Source organism: Acanthaster planci, linkage group LG01 (assembly GCF_054643075.1).
Source record: "Acanthaster planci isolate LZ-2023a linkage group LG01, COTS_SCS, whole genome shotgun sequence".
In the NCBI taxonomy this organism is placed as follows: domain Eukaryota; kingdom Metazoa; phylum Echinodermata; class Asteroidea; order Valvatida; family Acanthasteridae; genus Acanthaster; species Acanthaster planci.
In genome coordinates this window covers 29393877-29414843 of record NC_141777.1, presented here as the reverse complement: position 1 = coordinate 29414843, position 20967 = coordinate 29393877, and the positions used below count along the sequence as shown (strand labels likewise).

The window sequence follows — 20967 nt, the reverse complement described above, 5'->3', positions numbered from 1 at the left end:
TAATGACCAAAACACCGGCTCGTGGATTGGCGATCGAACTTCTCAGATTCATCCCATGTTCATCGCTAGGTTGAAAAGGCTAATGAAAGTAACAATGGAAAGAGTTACCAGGAATAGTAAAAAAAACTCCCATTGAAAGAGCATAAGTTTGTCTTTCTTGAAAAACCATTGGGTGCCATGGTCGCGACTGGTCGCCAACAGATGGCGCAATACAGCGTCACCTTCTTTTCCACAAGGGACAAATGCAAAAGCATTCCGTCCTGCAAAAATGGGCGTTGGCACTTTGCATATTAACCACTGGCGCATGCACAGTGCGGGGGTTCGACAGCGTTGTGCAGCTCGATAATGGAAGCAGTCCTTGAAATGTTTAGTCAGTCGACGCACAAAGTAGACACACAAAAGCCAGAATGCAAACGGGGGTATGCTGGCAACCCACGCCGAGCAATTTTACCGAGATTGCTCAGCCTAATTCACTGGTTTGTGGTTAGAGCATTCTGTGAGCTATTCACTTTCGGTTTGTCCAAAGCTGCCCTAACAGTGTTTCGCAATAACTTAGACTGAGATAGCCAAGGAAAGATCGAACGCTGCAAGTTTAGAAGTTAACATTAAAAAACGAACAAAGTGCTGGAAACCATTGACCATGACCATTGTTCCCTTGCCCCTGTTTTATCTTGCAGCTGGACAGTAACCATGCATAATCCTGACTACAGTGAATATAATGCAATTTGGTGTTACTGATGAAAAGGCTCAGTCGATCCCTTGTACTTCGACAGGCACGATGTCCACGTATTCGTAAAAACTGCACACTTAAGTATCACTAAGGCTTTTTTGCATGCAGTGTACATGTATCTACTTTCCCCTCCTACTATCCACCCACAGGCAAAAGAGGCAAACAAGCCCCCCTCCACTGATGAATTAGGGAAGTCATGAAGCAAACAGAATGTGCTTTTGGTGGGGAACATATTAGTATGGACAGCCTTTTGTAAGTGGCAGGCTTCACATGCATCGGCGCTTAAAGGGTCACGGACGTGAACCAACCCTTTTCATCACAATCTCGTGCTTTCCACGGGAGTCAATTGTGTCCCCATGGGCATAATAAAAGAAGATTTTTTTTCACCGAATGTTTGCTCAATGTAAAAGGATACTGGAAAAAGACTACTGTCAGAGGAGACATACTGAAACTTCTCTATTATGGTCCCGAAACGTGCTCACAAGTATTCCTGGTGTAGGCTGCTTCCGACGTTTTTAGTCACGGCTCGACAAACACAACTCGATATAAATAACGGCAAAGAAGAAAAAAGAAGGAGAGAAAAAACCCACACCGAAAAGACTTCTTAACTGTTCATATCACTCGCAAATATTGGCGTATATACATGCAGAGACCCTCACAGCACTTCCGTCATGTTTTGTGCTTTTGATAATGGTGTCTGTACATTAAATAGGTTTGTGATGTTACCAATCAAGTTACGGTAAACTAGGTGAAAAGCTTTAGAACCTATAGCTAGAAACACTAAATGGCTAGTGGCCAAATTACTGACGCTGGATGTCGATGGTGAAGCGATCTTTTTATTGATGCTGTATATTGCAAAATGGACACCAGTCGTTGAATGTGACATAACAATGGCGTCATCGCGAGTAGGATTTCATCATCCCCAGCCAGGCCAGCGTAATCAGAGATAAAAGCTTGTTGAGACCATCCCTTCACTTAGCTCTGTACATGGAAGCGGTGTAGTCCTTCAACCCTGACCACCATCCATTACAATTCAACTCAGTGGGTGTTGAAAAAGTTTACTAACTCAACACCCCTGCAGTGGAAAATGGGGACAATCACGAGCGAATCTGAGAAGCCAAAATAATTGTCTTCGATTTGTGACGCGTATCGTGGCTGCAGTGATCCACGTTATCGTAATAATTTGAACGATTTTACCTTCCCACACTACATCATGAGTGTCAATGCAGTTCGTGCTTGTCTTGATAAACTCTTTCCATTCCCTAAATAAATCAATAATATCAGGGAGCCTTTTATGTTTGTGTGGCTTTTTTAAGAAGATTAAAAGAAGAATGCTTCAAAAAGGATAAGGTGAATTTTAAGTTACAATTGCTGCACAGATTAAAAACAAGATAACTTATCGAGAAAAAAAAGGGCAGGCAGAAAAGAAAGGAATGTTTTTTTCATGTTTACACCAAACTAACGGAAGCTCATGTATGTTTGAGGATGAAATGGATTAGGTGCTGTTCAGGCTCGGGAATTATACTTGGCAGCGTGCAAATACAAAATTTTATTTTTGTGAAAAATATTAAGTAAACATACACGCCTTCGTGAATTCCATGTCTTGACTAGAGTTTACAACCGCCCCGAAATCAACCATTAAACTGTCATCCATCAACAAATTGCGGTCAGTGAGCCATACGGTTCAGCCATCTGGTGACCCTGTCCGTTTCTCTCCTTTTCTCCTGACTTTGAACGTGTTTTCTGGTGAAAAAAGTCTCTCAGCGTCCGGGGTTGGTGTGCTGTACATGTACATTCAGTTTTCCGGCGCGAGAGTCCCCCCAGGACGACTGATCGGGAGGAATGTGGCTGGCTTGGCCCCGTGCCCAGGGAGCGCTAACCTGGTACAAGAGGGAGCTACTGAGATGAAAACTTCGAAGAGGTAGGACAAGAGAACATCTGTGGGAATCTGGTTCGTTGAAAATAAGCATAGAGTGGTAGCAAGTTATGACATCCAGCTGTGAAGTGTAGAAACCTATAACAGCTCGTTGCTTCGTGGATATTGGGAAAATTACGAACTCAGTGGGGATATTGTAACTGTTGCACGTCAAATAAAATGTATATTAATCCTCCTACAATCATCAGATTACTTCCACACTTTACAACCTCCGATGTGTTACACCATTACATGCAAGTTTGTATTATTTCAATGATCTTATACCCATACATACTACGTCTGTTATCGGCGTTTGGACTCTTGGAGAAGGCAACATAACTAGTGTACACGACGAGCTTGGAGTTTGCACGGATTGATCTTTCATGTTCTGCGATTGGCAAACAAGTTTAGAATTACGAAATGCCTAAAGCTCTATTCAGCGGGTGCAAATCCGTGGGCTCCCCCAGCAAATCATTCACAGAGCTGGACAAGACCTTTGTTGTACTTGCTAATCATACAGGGTGTGAGGAATGCCAGCCGTGGACGAGTTTCTTTACTAGTAAGCCCCGATCTCCACGTGCGAAGGGTGAAGAAACAGGTACTGGCGAAATCCCAAATGGACGGTACGAAAACAGAAGACCTGTTGAAAGACAAGAAAATCTAGTTCCGAATTAAAAAACAGATTTGCATCCTAAATTTGCTCCACAACCCTGAGAAAGAGACAGGACTTGGGACACAGGCTCAGGTTTCCAAGCTATCAACGCGGCGTGGTTGATTGGGTCAAAGCGCAATTGCAAGGTTGAAGAATTTGCGAGTTAAAAAAAACGCCCCTAGCAACTTTTGGAGGCAAGAAAATCCAACATTAATTGGCTATGACAGAAAGAGTGATACACGAGAATTATGTGTTCGTGTTTCGAAATGCAGACTTCTTTGAATTTTGAAGTAATCGGGGTTTGTTGAAATATCACAGTCAATTAAAATGGATGAATAAAAAGAACCAAAATGGAATCGCAAGACACCCTTTCTTACTGAGGGTGTAGACTTCGGCTACACCACTTTTCCATGTAAATGTTATGGAGGAAAGGTTATTCAGGACGAACGGTATCTGACCGATTTCTAAGTTGGGATAGCACCTTGTATTATACTTGAAACCTGAACACTGGATTTGAAATAAAAAGTCTGTCACCTTTTTACGTGTAGGAATATGGAGCCATTAAATAGTTCCATGGTAGGAATACCATACTTTCAGGTGAGATACAATCTTATCAGCAGACCAAATGAGAACCCACGATAGCTGACAACAAAAGATGAGGAAAATGCATCAATCGTTGATTGGAAGGGAGAATGGCTCTATTGAATCGTCCGCTTCACTACGCATAATTCACGCCCACTTTCTTCGGCGAGGGGGGCTACTGACCGGACCTGAAAAGCCGGCGTCAACAGGGCTCTCAAGGACAATTGCACAATCCACAAAAAGCCGGGCAGATTGGGGTTGCGGGACGGGGACAAAATTCTGGGACTATTGTCATGACTGCACTACTGTAAATGGGGCTTTGACAAATCGACCCCCATGCACGCTTTTTTGGGGGTGAGGAGAGATGCTCAGTATTAAGGAGTCTGATTCGGTACACATTTTCAGCGTGGGAAATATGCTGAGAGCGGATCATGCAAATTGCAATCGGGTGGGGTAAAGTGGGATTCTCTCAAGAAAAAAAAAGAAAAGATTCTGCGATTAGACAGAGCATGGAGGAAGGAAAACAGAGAGCGTGCTCCAGAATATTGGCAGACTCGACCGTCAACCTCTCTGAACACGAATCTGATGACGTTTAATTGGACCATGAGCTAGCTCCGTGATTGGACATTCCCGATGCCCCCCCTTTGAAGAATGCAAGTGTGTCGCATTTTGACTGACACGAAGAGTGGTACCGCCCAATATTTATCGCTTTAGGGTGTGACCAGTAGCCACTGAAGGGTCAGTGTATCCGTCTACTTCTCAGCATCTACAAAGACAATGTAGAACTAAATTAATTTTCAGTTAGAGCTGCAGCAATTACTATGCACAGTTTCCTTGCTCTATGGTTGTTCATTAACCCTTACACAAGGACATCGAAGACGCAAGACCAACCGACTAGACAATACGCCTCAAGTGATAATAGCCCGGCCACCACTCGAAAAGATTTTGTTGACTGACACAATTCGGCCCAAATTCTGTATTTTCCGAAAACTTTCAGTATTTGCGAATATGTCACGCAATTCTGACAGTATCCACAATATCTGTGAGTTTTTACAAGCTGATTACCACTTTATAACTTGTCACTATACTCTGTCAGTTAAAAAAATCTAAGGGCACGCGTGCTCTGCGCCTAATAAAACAGACGATTTTAATACCTGTCCTTCCAGTTATGAGTCACGAGGCCCATTCCGCCACTTTGAAATCGATGCCTACACTCCATTGTAAAAATACAGCGATTTCGAGGGCCTCACTTTACCTGATACTTTGAGGAATACAAGCTGGCAGTCCTGCTGGTAGATTTCATCCTCCTTTACAAACCACCCAGTACACGTGCCATGCGCGAAATGCTCCAATACAAGAATTGGACAGCCGCAAAACGAGACTCTACGCGGACAAGTGATCGTTAGCCTGTAACACGCTAGGCAGGCGATACTTCTCCATAATACCACAAATACATGTACTCGTATATTAGAATGAGCGCGGTTTCCCTAAGCCTGCAGCAGGTGTGCGGGCCACTGCACGGAGACTTCACTTGAAGAGAGACCAAAAGGTATCCAAATAACTTCTGTTCAGCAATTCTTTCATACTGAAATGATTGGATGTGAACAGGACTTCTAATTCAGTAGGCCCGAGTTCGAAACCATAAACAGGGATGGCTTTTTCATATATGGATTTTTACTTTTAGCTTTTAGTTGTGGGGTTTAATAATGCTGGAGTGACCAGGCGCATTTCTTGGGGGGGTGTAGATGACTTTAACCCCCCCAAATAAAATTGTAACCCCTCCTCCAAGAATGAAAGCAAACAAACAAACAAACTGACAACAATGGCAAAAGTTAAAAGATGACGTCACGTGCGAAGGGTCAAGCACCCCCCCCGGAACCGTGCCTTGGAGCGACACGTCTGAAATAATACTTTTTTTATTATATGTACAAGAAACCATCAGAACACCATTTCTGTTCATTAATACAAACACTTTAAGGCTTTTTGCTAAGTAAATATATTAAGTTGAATGCAATGGGTTTTAAAAATCTGACCCATTCTCAAAGTTGGCTGGTGTTGTACTACCATCGTGGCGCGGTGCGTAGCGTGGCGCGTATTCCCTCATGAACGCACGCGGTCCCTGTGGCGTTATGTATGGAATCTTGACAATGTTATAGGCTGTGCACAGAGCCAGAGAGAGACGACCAAGTGGCCAATGCTGGTCTCCGATGGGCTTTCCAACGATGAAGTCGGAGTTGGTGCGCCAACGTGATACCAGGCTTTGTAGCACACTATTGTAGGACGTATCACTCTATATTCATCGGAAATTTGCAACCTACAGCGCATACCTTTGTTTGAAGACTTGTCCCCTGCGAAATAGAGTTTCATATTTTCCAACACCAAAGCCCTTTCCTTCCTCCATTTAGAAAGCGAGTAGGAAAAAAGTTGAGAGCAACACCCACCCTCTTTAAAGAGGATCCCCATTCGGAATCATCAAGCACGCTTAGAAGACACTGTCACGTTGCTTACTGCGTAAATCATCAGAAATTCTCGGAAAGCAGCCTTTAAATCATGTTGAAACTTCGACCTAGTTATTCGCAGACAATGCTTTCCATTGCCGCTCCTTTGCCATGCATGTAATGTCATACACGTATCCAGATTCATCGGCCAATTATTTCGATCCCTGAACTTTACACCAGTTGCAGGGATCTCCGGCAAAGTTCGACTTTCTCTGTGAGGTTATCCTCCTTTGATCATGGCAGCAGAGGCCAAGCTTGTCTCGAAGATGATAGTGATGACGAAGAGGACGACCGAGACAGGAATACAGGAGCGGAGGCTAATGACTTTATAAGGCGCACAGCTGTTTCTCGCCGAATGCTTCATCGCTCGGCCCCGCTGTGTTGATCTCGCATTCTTAAAATAGATCAACAACCCCCGGGCATGCGCGCTGTTGAAGGCGATATCGAGGTGTTTGACTTTGCTATGGCAACAACCTCATCATCTTTGTCGTAAGATTTCATCTCAAGTAATGCCCAGGGATGAAACACAGCGGGGATGATCTAAAAAGCCTGCTTGCAGCTGCAGTCTACCCAAAGACACGCATACTAACCCTGCAGATGCACCTTTGAGAACCCGGTTTTCGACGACTGAGCCTGACACTTACAAAATCTACTTTAGTAGCAATTTCATCTCAGTGAGGAGTTGTACTAATTTACAAAGTTCTAATCCTAATCCAAGTCACTTTCAAGGTGCATTTCCGCAAAGAAAATAGTTCGTGTAATCGCCTTGAGCCTTTTAGACAAAACAAGGCGTACCCCTTGGAATTGTTTTTGTTTAAGTGTATGCAAGAAAAGTCCTATTAACGAATATCTTGTCAAGAAGAGCCAAAACCAATCTTTAAGAACTAATTTTAACGCAACTGCAAAATTTTCTGATGCGCTGGCAACGATAACGGAAATAGTCCTACAACAATCCGCAAATCAGTGATACTTATCACATGTCCAGATGTCAGCAATTGGATTTGTTGCCAGGATGTTTGGAGGGATCATGAAGTCATCAGCATGTCTTCATGATAAACACGGGCGGTTACGGGCAGCGCAGAGCGCTGCGTTCCACGTTTCACGCCGTGGGTTAATTTGTATGCTTCTAAAGAAAGTGATCATATTTTCGTGATGATTGTAACATTGAGGCCACTTTTGTCTTTACACATACACAAATAATCTACCTTATTTTGGCCAAATAAATCATCCACCCCGTGGTATTGAACTGTGAGTTATTATTTCAGTCCAGTCGCAGATGACCATCCAAGAAAGACATGGAGCGGTCGGACTGAATATGAAATGAAACCCATGAAATCTTTTCAACAAAAACAGTGTAAAAGTATTATCGTCCTCACGATCTGCGAAGAAAATGCAAAGTGTGACATACCAAGCCACGCTGGATGGAGATGTTGTTTCGCTTGCGTAAAATATAAGTTAGCTTGCTGTTATATCTATCAACATAAGATCTCCCTTGGAACTAGTCTGCGTCGTTAACGATTTCGTTAACACAACTTCGGCAACAGAACTTATTGGCTGTAAGTAAATTTCGAAGCCCTTACTTGGCTCGGGGATGGCAGCTGTTGATTACGGCAGTGGGTGATCAAGGACGCGCTTTTTAACTATTAAACACTGCAGTAATTGAAAAATGTTTGGAATAATTGCTGACTCCAATGGCGCCTCTGACGCTAATCTAGACCTATACGTTCATGGTCCTATGAACGAGACGGAGCTAAATCGGGAGTGATAATGATTGTACGTGTATATCCGATGGTAAAGGCACCAGACATAATTGCAACAAGATTTAGTACGCCATAACATAAAACAAACGCAGTAACAGAACGCAGTTAGGTATAGAGCAATTTATAGACACCCCTTCTGCCAGGAGGGTTTCTTGTTGTCATTGTTTGTTTTTCATCGTATTAAGTTAGAAAAGATTTTTCAAAATCTCTTAAGCCATTATTTTTGAGGGATGATTTTTTTTGTTGAGGGAGGTCAGATGGTTTTGGCCACCAAATCTCATCTCCCTAAAGCAAAATAACTACTCCTTTGTCAGTTTGTCTTTCCAGGTTGTGTCAGGGAAGAGCCTGTAGACCTGACCATCGAGTGTCAACGGTTCGAATCCAGCTGCTGACCATTTCCTGGTCCTTCGGCTCCGCAACCATGCTCCAACCCGTTTCTCTCCACCAAAGCTTATGAGCACCGGCAAGGGTCAAGACTCGAATGTGCTCAATTATTTTGCCACATTGTATAGTCGGTATGTTTTATTGATTAGTGAAATTCTGCGAGTGAACAGTCAGAAATGCATGCAACAACAGACCCAAACAAGCTACAAGGCTCCCTGGAGTCCCGACAACCGCACGAACATGTTAAATCATGTCAGCTTCAGGGACGAGTGGGGAAAAGCAGGGGGGGGCAAGAGATAAATATTTCGAATGAAAACGAAGGCTCGGGGAAAACTTCACAGGTAATATTTTGCAGCTGAACTATATAAAGGCGCTTATGAACGATGCAGAGAACGACAGCACGTGCGACAAATCCAGCAGCTATACATAGATGCGATCGTGTTTAGTTAGTTAGAATAGAAACGAGCGAGCCATGAGGCTCCCAGGTCTTATTAATACGACCCTTGATCGATATCCTCAACGGGTGATGTGCCGGGTTAGTATTTTTACAACACCCAGCGTTTGGCAAAAGAAAACCGTGCACTCGTGCCAAATATTTGAAACAAATCTTTAAAAAAACACCGACACATGATACGACTGCGCTGGAAAAAGTGGATTATTTTTAAAAAGAAGTTTTCAAGGCCGTCCCATCCAGGCCTCAAACATCACCCAGTTGGCAAAATGTCAGACATTACTTCTCACATGACTGATGGCGAGCACGAAGTCACAGTATGATACAATGCACGCATCCGTGTATAGTTCGACGTGACTTGTTGCGGCCCACTCAGAGTGGCTACGTGCAAAAATTGGCCTTCGTTGCGACGGCAGGAGTTTCTCGCAGTGTTGGTCCTTTTCGGTGGGCATGACAACGCTTACAAGGCTGAATAAGAATTTAATCAGTCCGTCGCTCTATGTTTCTTGTGTGTGTTTTTTTGGGGGGGTTGGAAAGCTAGAACATTATAAAATATCTTAGGTGTGCATGATTTAATAATAATAAAAAAAAAGTTAGATCAAATCGTCGACAGCATGAGCGAAATGAGTTGCGCATTTGATGTTGAACATGAAGCAAGGAGAGTTGCTCTGTGGTGTGAATAATCCCAGACCACACTGTCGTTTAAAATGCCTAGGCCTATAAAAAAGCAACATTAAAACTTGGCCTCAGGTATTAATCTTCCAATACCGTGACTTTGTCTCATACAATCTTGGTGATAGTATCACGGCAAGCGTGTCAGGACCACACCACATCAACCCTTGAGTATCAGCCACGTCCCTTGATATGCAAAAGCATACCCTTGAAATATTTCACTGGCTAATGCGCTCGCCTGCCTCCCCAGAACAGTAGCCTATAGGAAAAAAACACACTTAAAAAAATAATAACAAATTAACGTGCGTCACGGGTAATAAATCTCCCAGTTCCAAATATCAGCACTGCGATAGTTTATTTGGCAGCGCATTGTAAATACGATGGAACATTGCCAGCAGGTGATGATAGGTGATGTCCAATCATGTTGGTCTTGCCACGGCGTTATTGAAGTTTGGCAAATATTACCATTGCCATATAAACATCGATAAGTAATTGTTTTTCGATGGGAGAAATAAGCCGGGTATGGAACATTGTTTCGACATGCTATTCGTAACGTAATACGTTTTTCTCTTGCATTTTTCCCTATATTGATGGTCTTTAGATAAATCTTAATTATGGCATGGTGAAGCTGGTTTCCACAGTTTCTGTACTTTTACAATCTTCAGCTTGCATTGTGTGAACGGGTACGGAAGATCGCAATACAGTGAAGCCAAATATGTAACCACGATTTGCTGAAACTGAGAGAGTTAAACTTAACTGATTAAAGAAATCCTTGGTGTTGCACGAGGTGAAGAATTAGACCTAGTGTGTGTTCAAAACAGGCCACGCTACGCTAAATTTGTGGTTCAAACAAGATGAAAGTCTAGAGAAACAAAAAATTATGTTTCGCAGACAATTTTGTACCTCAAAACCTCTATGATGCGGTGGTGCTTCAGCATTCCATAAATTTAGTGCCACATTTATGCGACGATTTTATAGTTAACTTTACGGTTGCGCTTCACAACTTCTCTAAGATATTGGCTCTCCCATATAATGTTGGACAGTGAGCCACCTTTTAGTGGTTTTCCAAAGGCCCACAGAGTGCCTGCACTTCAATTTTGACTGACATTTTCATGCCTTTTAATTCTTATTCAGTTGTAGATTATTGGGAAAGCATGCGGCTGCGGTGTAAGTCCACGTGTGCCAAGAGACCAAATAATCTCGCCTTGGCGGGTGACACCGTGCGGGAAATGCATATACGAGTATGCTTTTTCCTGGTAATGCAGCATAGCGGACCATAGTTCCAAGGTTGTATAGTCGGATATCCTCAACAATGTTGCATTCTGAAGAAAGTTTAGCATTTTGTTATTAAAAGTTTAGAGCTTACTAAAAAGAAATGGTCATCATTTTGACCCTCTCTTCACTACACAGGCGGGGCAGACTCCAGTACCTTGCAATTTGTCAGTTAAATTGAGACCAATGTTTATTTAGCTCATAAACTTATAGACATTTGAAAACATAAACTCAGACGCCTATGGAGAAAAATTTATTTTGGTGATTTGTTTATATTGCTCACCAGTATTTTTCATCACCGTCCATGGACTGGCGAGCTTTTCCGTATCATATTCCAACTGTAGAGCTTCCAGTGAATGGTAAGCCCACTGTCCATATTTCCAAGGTGTCAAGTAAGCCCCCCCCTATTTTATAATTCATCCTTGATATAGCAAGGGACACGAAAAACGCCAAAAGACAACCACAATTTTTATGCAAGGCTATCAAACCAAAGTCCGCAGCTGCTGCGGCAGGAAATATTGGGAATTCTGATTGCGCGTCACCATGAAATAAAGTCATCTCCATGCTCACCGGCATAAAATGTCACAACACAGTCAGCAACTTTAGTTTTGTTTATGCTGCATGAAGTTCAACGTGACTTTGTTTTCTAAGCAGATAAGCTCATCGGTTTTGATATGAATCCAGCCTTTTAGTTTGCAAGTGACCAGATTTAAAGGATTTCCTCTGCTTTTCTCAGTAGCTGGTATAATTCGCAGAAATATGGCGGCTGTACACAACAGCTTTGTTCGAAGAGAATTCAGTTTTATTGATCAACTGCAGCAGGGATCAGTCACACCTCTTTAATGGCGGGGAAGGATATTCAGGCATTTACGCCTACGCATGCGTTAAAAGTCCAACAGGTGCCAAGCAACACTCCACTGCTATTGAAACTATATTTTGTTCTTCCTGGTTACCGCCAACAGCAAATACGTCTGTAAACTACAAAAGATCGATAAACTCTTGCCTGAACTCTCCTTATAGCAGAACTTCGAGTAACCGTATTTTGATCATTGATGAGGTCATCATGCTTTAACGGCGCGATACATGAAGCGAGGCCTGCCCCCTTGCCCCTTCCTTGATCCTCCACGTGCCCACCCGAAGATATGAATACTTAAATCCGCTGATTGAGTTGTCTCGCCCAGCCTTATTACTCACAGACGCAAAACTTACGATCATCGCAAGTTCAATTTACGAACACATCGCACTCTGCACAGAGCAAGGATGCACTCGGCAAGTCAGGCTATTGGCGGTCACATGTTCTCTTCACGTCAGCACAAGGGCTGATCCAGAACCGAATTGGCGGGGAGCATTTTTTGGAGGGGGTGGATTTTTTAAGTGTTACTTTTCATGGCCTTTCTAAAGGATGGGACTAAATTATGGGCCAGTTTACATCCTTTTAAAATGAAACAGATCAACATTGGCCCAGTCCCCCCCACACACACACACACCACCACCACCAACACCCCACACGGATGCGCCCTGCTGGCGTCAACATGAGTGTAGGCCTATACCGAGACCTCTTGACCTCATAAGATACTGTGAAAATTTTCTGATCACAACTCGGCCACTATTTGTAATGGCGACAAAAATACAATCGAAGAAAAATCGTACTGTACAGGTGTATATATCAGCATTTTAATGATCATTACAGTTACTTATCACTATACATTCAAGTCCATTATCAGCTCTGCGGCCCTTGGCGAAAAAGCAGCATCAACAACAACTTGAATTCCACAACTTCTGCGTATTTTCACTCCACTCCGTTCACCATCACATCAATAATCTTTTTTCACGTGGTTTTGATAGCACTTCGCCATCCATCATCTGGTGCATGTGTGTTGTGTTTCCTATGGGTCAGTCAAGGTCACAACATCCAGCGTACCAAGACTGCAAGCTCGATCTCACGTGATCATGGTGTGTGAAAAGATTTTAGAGCCAAGAGGGTGTGTCTAATTAATGCGGTGGATGAGTGTAATCACCTGTGTGCCTGTGTGTTGTACATGTACATGTACGTTACAATTCGCCCGTAAACAGTGCAATTGTTGAGCAATTGTACAGTAAAACACGGCAACAGATCTAAAGCCAGATCAACTTAGACAGGGAAAGAGTCGGGCGGCTTGAAACGCCTGCTGTTGAAAAGATGATCACATGTTCAAATACAAAACAAGCCTGCCTTATACATTAAAATGACCACGAATTACTGCTGGAGATATTTTTTATTAAACTCTACAATACCCAAATATTATCTCACACAATGAACCCTTCAACGGCAAATTACCGATTTCACGGCGGTTTTCCATAATCCTGCGACTGTAGTTTTTATGCATTTATTACTCTTAGAATAAAACGGTACTGAAGTCAATTAGAGGTTTGCTGCTCAGACACAAATTGGAAATTGAAGCTAAAAAGTTGCAGGTACATGTTAATTCGCTTTGTCGCCTTCTGTAAAGTTGTGACATGAACGAGGCTGCAAAACATAGCACTGATGTACAAGCTTAAGAAACAAACAAACAAACAAACAAAACAAAACAAAAACGAATAACTGTCATAAGCGACAAGGAAATCGCAAGGTTCAGCAAAGACGTGTGGATGGCCAAAGAAGGGGGCACTGCAACCCCCAGTCCCCGAAAGTCCCCGAAAAAAACATGAACATGTATGCTTAATCTTATGCACTTAATTATACAGCAGTTGGACATGGGTTGGGATGGTGGTCCTGAATTGACATTACAAATCAAAAATATCTTAAAGCATGCTCTGCTGCATAGTTTACACATTTAACCGGGCTATTTTTCCAAGAAACTAGAGTGTTTTTATAGACATTGGCTGTGCATGTACGCCCATAATATCGTGACTTTTGCGCGCAACGTTCCACCGTTACAACCACAAAAAATGCAGCTTATCCGCTCTCTCATATGAATGAGGGTTTAAACTCAAACACATAAAGGATCCTCTTGTTTCTTGAAAAAGAAAAAACAGCCCGGTATTAACATGTAAACTATATGCAACAAAGTATGCCCCCTCCAGTATGCTGTCCCTCCAGGGCCACTATACTTTGGAACCAATCTGTTCTGAGACCTCCTTATAACGTGCTTTACCCGGACCCTTACAGGTCGTACATTTTGCGAGCTCCGTGTCCAACATAAGAAGTCCAGCTATATAAATGTACATTTAGTACAAGTAAAGAGGTGAAAATAATAAAGGAATCCATTTTAACGGTTCACTTGAATAGCTTGCAAATAGTCTGCGAATGATGGACTTATTAAGATTTGTTATGGACTCGCCTACATAAATGATGTCGTCAGTGACGATTGTAATTGTTATCGAACCAGATGCATGAACAAAACTCCTCAACACTCCTAGCATCCAGTGGGTGACCATGGGAGTGGGACATGGGGAATGTTCCCCACGGGCAAATGGTTGTAGCCCCCCTGGTGTTCCTTCATGTGAAACTTTGAACTGAGTAAAAACTACCTACAGACCGCCTTTTGTTTGCTCTCAGTGTATGCCCCCTTCAAAATGTATGCTCACCAGGTATCTTTAAAATGTTTTATGATATGTCAGATACTCCACCACCAGCAACTCTGCAAGAAGCGTAAACTCCCGTGAGGATAACCATCCTCTTTCCCCAGAACACCGTCCCTTATGAAATTCATTACAATCAGTTAGCGTTTTCCGGGTAACGAAACTGGATTACTCCTGCTGAGTTGAAGTTCTTTCGTTACTTCTAAAATTTGAATACGATCATTGATTAAATCCATTCTGAAGCGAGTGTTCACGAAACTATAATTTCGCAAACGCCGTCGACCTATTCAAAGAGGATTAAGCACGTAGCCTAAAGGTAAATCTTAAGTCAAAAGTTTTTTCTTTCACGAGCTGGAAAATTCGCCGAAAAGGTCTGTGACAACTTAGACGCAAAAGTCGCACAGTCGGTACTTTCCAGTGGAATAGATAGCAATGAAATCGCAAGGCTGTACAAACTGAGCAGTGCGGGACCAGCTCATGCTAGAAAAATTAGTTATAAATCTTAAATTTGACCGAAAGAATTTTTTTATATAAATGATTCATAAACTGCATTGTTTTTGAATTGTTTCAAAGTAAAACTGTGTTGATGCATAAAATTCGACATCAAAAAGTTATTTTATGAACGAGTGAGTGATAATTTCCACAGATTTTCTGCTCTAACGAGACATTTGTCAGCTAGTACGAATCCATACTTTTGGAATACCTTTAATTTTAATGCACGTTGAATGCACGTTCCCGACAGATCTATTACGGTAGCCCTGTGCGACACCTTTGGACAGTGCAAAAATCGGCTGTAAAAGAGTGACATACGCAGCGTGGGTTGTAAAGAAATACACAAAGCGATTCCTTAATCATCGTTTCAATCTCAAGGTCAGTCTCCTGTTTGTCAAGCACTTATGGTCATATTATTTCTAGACTTCAAAATAGAATTCTCGGATGATTAACGTAGGCCTACATTAATGACAAAATCACAACGCAGAAGGATGCGACGTGTGGAGGCCTTTTTATGTTTGTTGTTGTCGTTGTTGAACGCGCTGTTACGTCATTGGACAACAACCCCACACCGCTCTATACCGTTTATTACTTGTCAATGTACTTTAAACAACTTCAAGCAGACCACTTTCACTTCTGGCGTTCAAGGGCAGGTGATTGCCCTTTAAATATAAAATACCAGCAGTTTTCTATAGATGACAGCCACAATAATGTAAATTTGATATTCAAATCCCCATCTCTGTAAATGGTTAACCAGCCAGCGCCATGAGCCTTTTTATACTGTGTGTTAGTTTCCAATATTCTGACTCCACGCGTGAATGCTCACAAATTATTCTCCGAAAATAAATGCATCAAATTCTGGTATATCACCACAACGGAAAAATATTTGGTCAGGGTCCAGCGTGCTTTTCTTTGCCGGGGTCAAACAACCCAGTGAATACCATGGTAAAACTACACGTCGGACCAAATCGAAAGGGGAGAGTACCAATACGGGATCGTATATGATGGGCACAACGAACAGTACTTTGGGGTGAGAGAACGGCTTGCAACTAGTAAGAGGACTTTTAGCGCGTTGACAGTCTGTGAGTGTATTCCTGGCTACGATAGAAGCATGGAATTCTTCAAAGACTTTAGGGGTAAATATGCCTTTATTATTTTTTTCAGTGGGTACAGCAGACAGAAGCTGTTTGATCATTTTGTATCTGATAACCTCAGTGAATGCATTATACGGTGCATCGCGCAGGGATTATTACATAAGCAGCATTATTGTGCCAACAGCTGGATGAAATTGAGGAATCATCCAACACTTTGGTCACAGTTTTTCCCATTTTTATGTCTGTTTCTGTTGAATTTGTACATTGCTCATACACATGTAGGAGCATTATGTTAACTTCATATGTCTTTTGGAATTGAAAGCGCCGACCTTCAAAATAGAAGGAGCACATTTCTTGGGGTAAGGGGATGCAAAAGTCGATAATCGTTTAAAAACTCAACTCAAAACCTCGATATATAACTGTCATACTTCCATTGACTATTACATTTTGAAAATGACAAACAAATGTTTATATAACAGTTGTTTTATGGTAAGACAACCTCTAAGTTTCCTTATTTACTTAGTGACTGGTGCATTAAAATGACTATTGTGTCCTGAGGACTTTCTCTGCATTTTGTTGCACCAGTGCAGTTGTCTTCAAACTCACTGTCGGCTGTTTTTCATGACTGCTACAGTTGCTTCTGTTTGAGACACAAAGTACTTGCGATTATTGGCTTCTTTGTTTTGTTGAACCTGCTGAGTCTCGAAACTCGAACTGTCTAGCCATCCAATTACAGGACAAAAAAGACAAAACGGGGTTTATGGTGCATGCACCAAATGTAATCGAATTTTCAGCTTGGGTATCGAATGCTCGGTGCTTATAGGCCACTGTAAAATACCCGACAGCTTGTACTGAATGCAACCTTATACAATGCACAAGAGTTCCTATGGGAAGACTCTGGAATAACTGCACTAACCTGCAGGGCAAGCATGATACTGAACCAGCCCCGCTGGTCGAATAAATAACTACTCGGTGGTGCTTTGTCGGTCAATGTTATTTACATGCAAGGGCGTATGGGGGACACTACGGGGTTCATGCCCTTATGCCAAAAAATTAAACAAAAAAGAAGGAAAGGAGAGTTTGTGCTCTATTTCATTTCTCTCTCTTCCCAGAATGTGTAAAAAAAAGCCCCGAAATTTAGCTTCACCCTCAGAAGGGCTATTGAATATTACATGAAAAAAATCCCTAATTTCTGTCTCCCCAGAAACAAGTTTGACCTCCCAGAAATTTGGTTCTGGAACCGCCCTTGTTTATATGCAATATATGAGATCTTTAATCGCACCAATTCATTACACAACATAAAAATACAAACTAAACCACGAAAAATATACAGTAATGCTAAAAAGCACTGCAGTAGTTTTCAGCGTAAATATGAAAATAGTTGCACCCTTTTTATCGCGTGATCTCCTTACCCTTCAGACCGCGTAACATGGACTTGTGACTTTTCAAAGGAAAACCTTTGACCACTGCGATCTTACACAACTGTTTCTCAGATCAAAGGGATTGATGTCATTGGTACTAAACGTGCATGAAAGTCTAGTGGATATACATGTACATGTAGTTGTATACAAAACTCGGTGAGGTCACGATTTGCCCTGAATGGAATTTGCCTCAAATTTGCAGTGGATCGAAAACGGCTATTATTTAGGCCTACAGTAGACTGAATACCTTTTTATAATGGAATAAACATAATTTAGTGTGAACACAGATTGGTACCGGCAGTGCCCCATCCAAATGACCCTACAGGAACAAAATTTATATTATTCAATCGACACGCTGTGAAAGGCGATTCAATACAAACAACAGATGTGACCTTATTTGGCCCTTGGTGCTTGAAGATCGAGGAAGCTCGAGAATAAGCAGTCAAGACGTGCACTCTCTTTCAATGACTTTTAGCTATAACCGAAACAATCTTAGAAATCTTCCACAGATATCGCAATAACGAACAAAAAAATCGAAATAAGTTTAAGTACAGGTTTTACCCTTACCCGACGTAGGCCTAAATATTTAAAAACGCAGTATATCCGATGCTTGTCCGAGAGCTTATGAGATTTGAAGCTCTTCATGGTGGAGGAAGAAAGTAAATTAGATAGGTTTGCGGTAGCACCATGGATGTATATCTCTTTTTTTTGAGTATGTGGGGCTCTTAAAAGAACCAGTGGTACTCAACGATTCGGACACTATGATCTGTCCGGCGTCAAGAGACTGCAGAAGGTCCAGTGATGAGGCAGTTTATATGGTGTGTAGAGGGTCGTGAAGTTCTGAGAGGATGCTAACTCTGGATCCAACCGGAGGCTTGGGGGCATCGAGATGTGACGAGGATGCTAACTCTGGATCCAACTGAGGTCAATAGGGTGCTGGCAAACCAGTGAGGCGTGTCAGTCTGATGGAGGGGAGTGTGGGGAGAAGGTAGCTAAGGGTATAGGGAACCCATAGGCTGGAAATAAGGCAGGGTATAGGGGACCCATTAGACTGGGATGTGAGGATGGGACGCCAGATGTCGTTGATGGGGAATAAAAAGCGATGTCTTGACAACTGTGTTGTTCTTGATGATCTCAATGGCTTCTCTGATGCGGTGCGTGTGCCGGTGATACTGGTGAGGAGTTCGGCTTTGCTCCAGTCGATCTTGTGGTTCGATGTGGGAGTGCTTGATGACGGCAGACGTGTCGTATTCCCCTTTCCTACCAAGGGCTTTATGTTCATTGAGTGTGGAAGGGTGGTCCCTGCCGGTCTCGTCGGTATACACTTTGCCACATTGGCAGGGGATCTTGTACACTCTTGTACACAACCTGAGTTGACGCAGGTGAGCAGCAGGTCTTGAGGCTGTTCTGGAGTAAGATCGGTCCTTGAATGTGTGGTCCGCCTGAAGTCTGTCCTGGGTAATGGAGGCGGCCTCGGAGGAGGGAACATTCGTGAAAAGGGAGACGACGTCAAAACTGACCATGATTTCGTCTGGCTGGAGCGTGAGGCCTTCATCTGCTGCTCACCTGCGTGACGACGTCTAGCTTCCAATGGAGAGATAGATTCTATGGACAAACAGCCGGAACCTCCTACATGCCCGGTTCTGGCTAAAATATTCATGGACGGCAGTTTGCTATGAACTCTGCAGATCACAGACCCAAGATTTAACACCTCAACGGGCTTCACAGCAACATCTAGTTCACAAAGGAACAAGAAAAAGATGGCAACATCTCACTTCTTGATGTTGAGGTATCCAGAGAGCAAGATGGCAGTCTCACCCGCCGAGTGTACCGGAAATATACCCACACGGACCGATACCTCCAAGCGCGTCCTTCCATCACCCCAAGATCAAGACTTTGTCAACCGGGCCCTTGTACGTAGGGCATGCAGCGTGTGCTGCAAGGAACACCTCACCCAAGAACTCCATCACATCTCCACGGCACCGCAGCGGAGTGGATACAAGCCCAGCCAAGCCAAGACTCAAGACCTAAGATCCACCCCCGGCCAAACGGTCTCCTATACCAAAGCCAACTGGCTAGGGCCCCTAGTTGCATTACCCCCCCCCCTTAGGTAGTACCTCCCATCACATCCAGCGCATCCTCCACAAGCATGGCATTTGAGTGTTCAAAACAACCCCCCTGAAAATGCAAAACCTCCTGACTTCCCACGAGGACCGGCACAACCCACTGCCTAAGCTAGGAGTGCACAAGATCCCCTGCCAATGTGGCAAAGTGTACTGTACATTGGCGAGACCGGTAAGGACCTCCCTACCACACTCAATGCACACAAAGTCCATGCCAGGAAAGGGGAATACGACAAGTCGGCCATCATCAAGCACTCCCACATCGAAGGCCACAAGATCGACTGGAGAAAAGACAAACTCCTCACCAGCATCAAGCATGGGCACCTGCGCCGCATCAGAGAAAGCAATCAAGATCATCAAGAACAACACAGTTTCCACACCAGCGACATCTGGCGTCCCATCCTCACATCCCAGTCCAATGGGCCCCATACCCTTAGCTACCTTCTCCCCACACTCCCCTCTATCAGACTGACATGCCTCACTGGTTTGCCAGCACCTTATTGACCTCAGTTAGATCCGAGTTATCCTTTTCCCATCTCAATACCCCGAAGCCACCGCTTGACACCACATAAGCATCCTCTCCAAACCCCACTGCCCTCTACACACCATATAAGCTGCCTCATCACTGGACCCCCTGCAGTCTGCTGACGACGGACAGGGCATAGAACCCCACATACTCCGGAAAAGGGGGGGGGGGAAGAAAGATATATCTATAGTGCTACCGCAAACCTATCTAGAAACTAATCACATTTTCTTAGCAGAGGTTGTTGGAAGTCAATTTTCTCAAGTCCAAGTCAAGTCACAAGTCAAGTTTTTGCGAGTCTAAGCCAAGTCACAGCTCATTTGGTCCAGTCACAAGTCAAGTCACAAGTTGATTTGGTCCAAACACAAACAACTCACAAGTCTTGTACTTCACGTCGCGCGATGAGTGATTTCAAGCTACAAGCAAGTGCTTCAGACGTTGCCTTGGACTGACAAGACCAAAGTAGAAGTCGCGAGCCGAACGAAATCTTCCGCTGATTATTTTAAGAACGCATGATGAAAATTGATAGGCCTAACTATCTGTTGGTAACAAGTCAGAATGTATAAGTCAAGTCACAAATCAAAACAAGCCAGGTCACGAGCCACAAATACAGCTAATCTAGTCTGACTCGAATCCAAGTCAAGTGACTCGCGTCGGCAACTCTGATATATTGCCTGTCAAGAAATTCATGGGTTACTTATGACGAATCAACAAACGATCACCTCATTCTCGTGAAGTCCAAAAGTTGTAAGAGTAACTTTAATTTCGAACACGCACTTACCTGTGGTCTCGTGACACATAATCTGTGCGGTACGTTTGAAAACAGCTCTATCGAAT

General features: G+C 43.1%; 1 long non-coding RNA gene across 3 annotated transcripts; it reads right to left on the bottom strand.

Moving 5' to 3' along the window:
* Positions 1 to 401: 401 nt before the first annotated feature.
* Positions 402 to 6952, bottom strand: LOC147800649 (uncharacterized). 3 transcript variants are annotated; one of them, XR_015424369.1, is made up of 2 exons: positions 5034 to 6952; positions 402 to 3285 (listed from the first exon to the last, which is right to left on the bottom strand). It is a non-coding gene; the product is annotated as an uncharacterized LOC147800649 (long non-coding RNA). The 3 variants fall into 3 exon arrangements; XR_015424370.1 differs by having other exon boundaries at positions 5135 to 6952; XR_015424371.1 differs by having other exon boundaries at positions 5913 to 6952.
* Positions 6953 to 20967: the final 14015 nt, after the last annotated feature.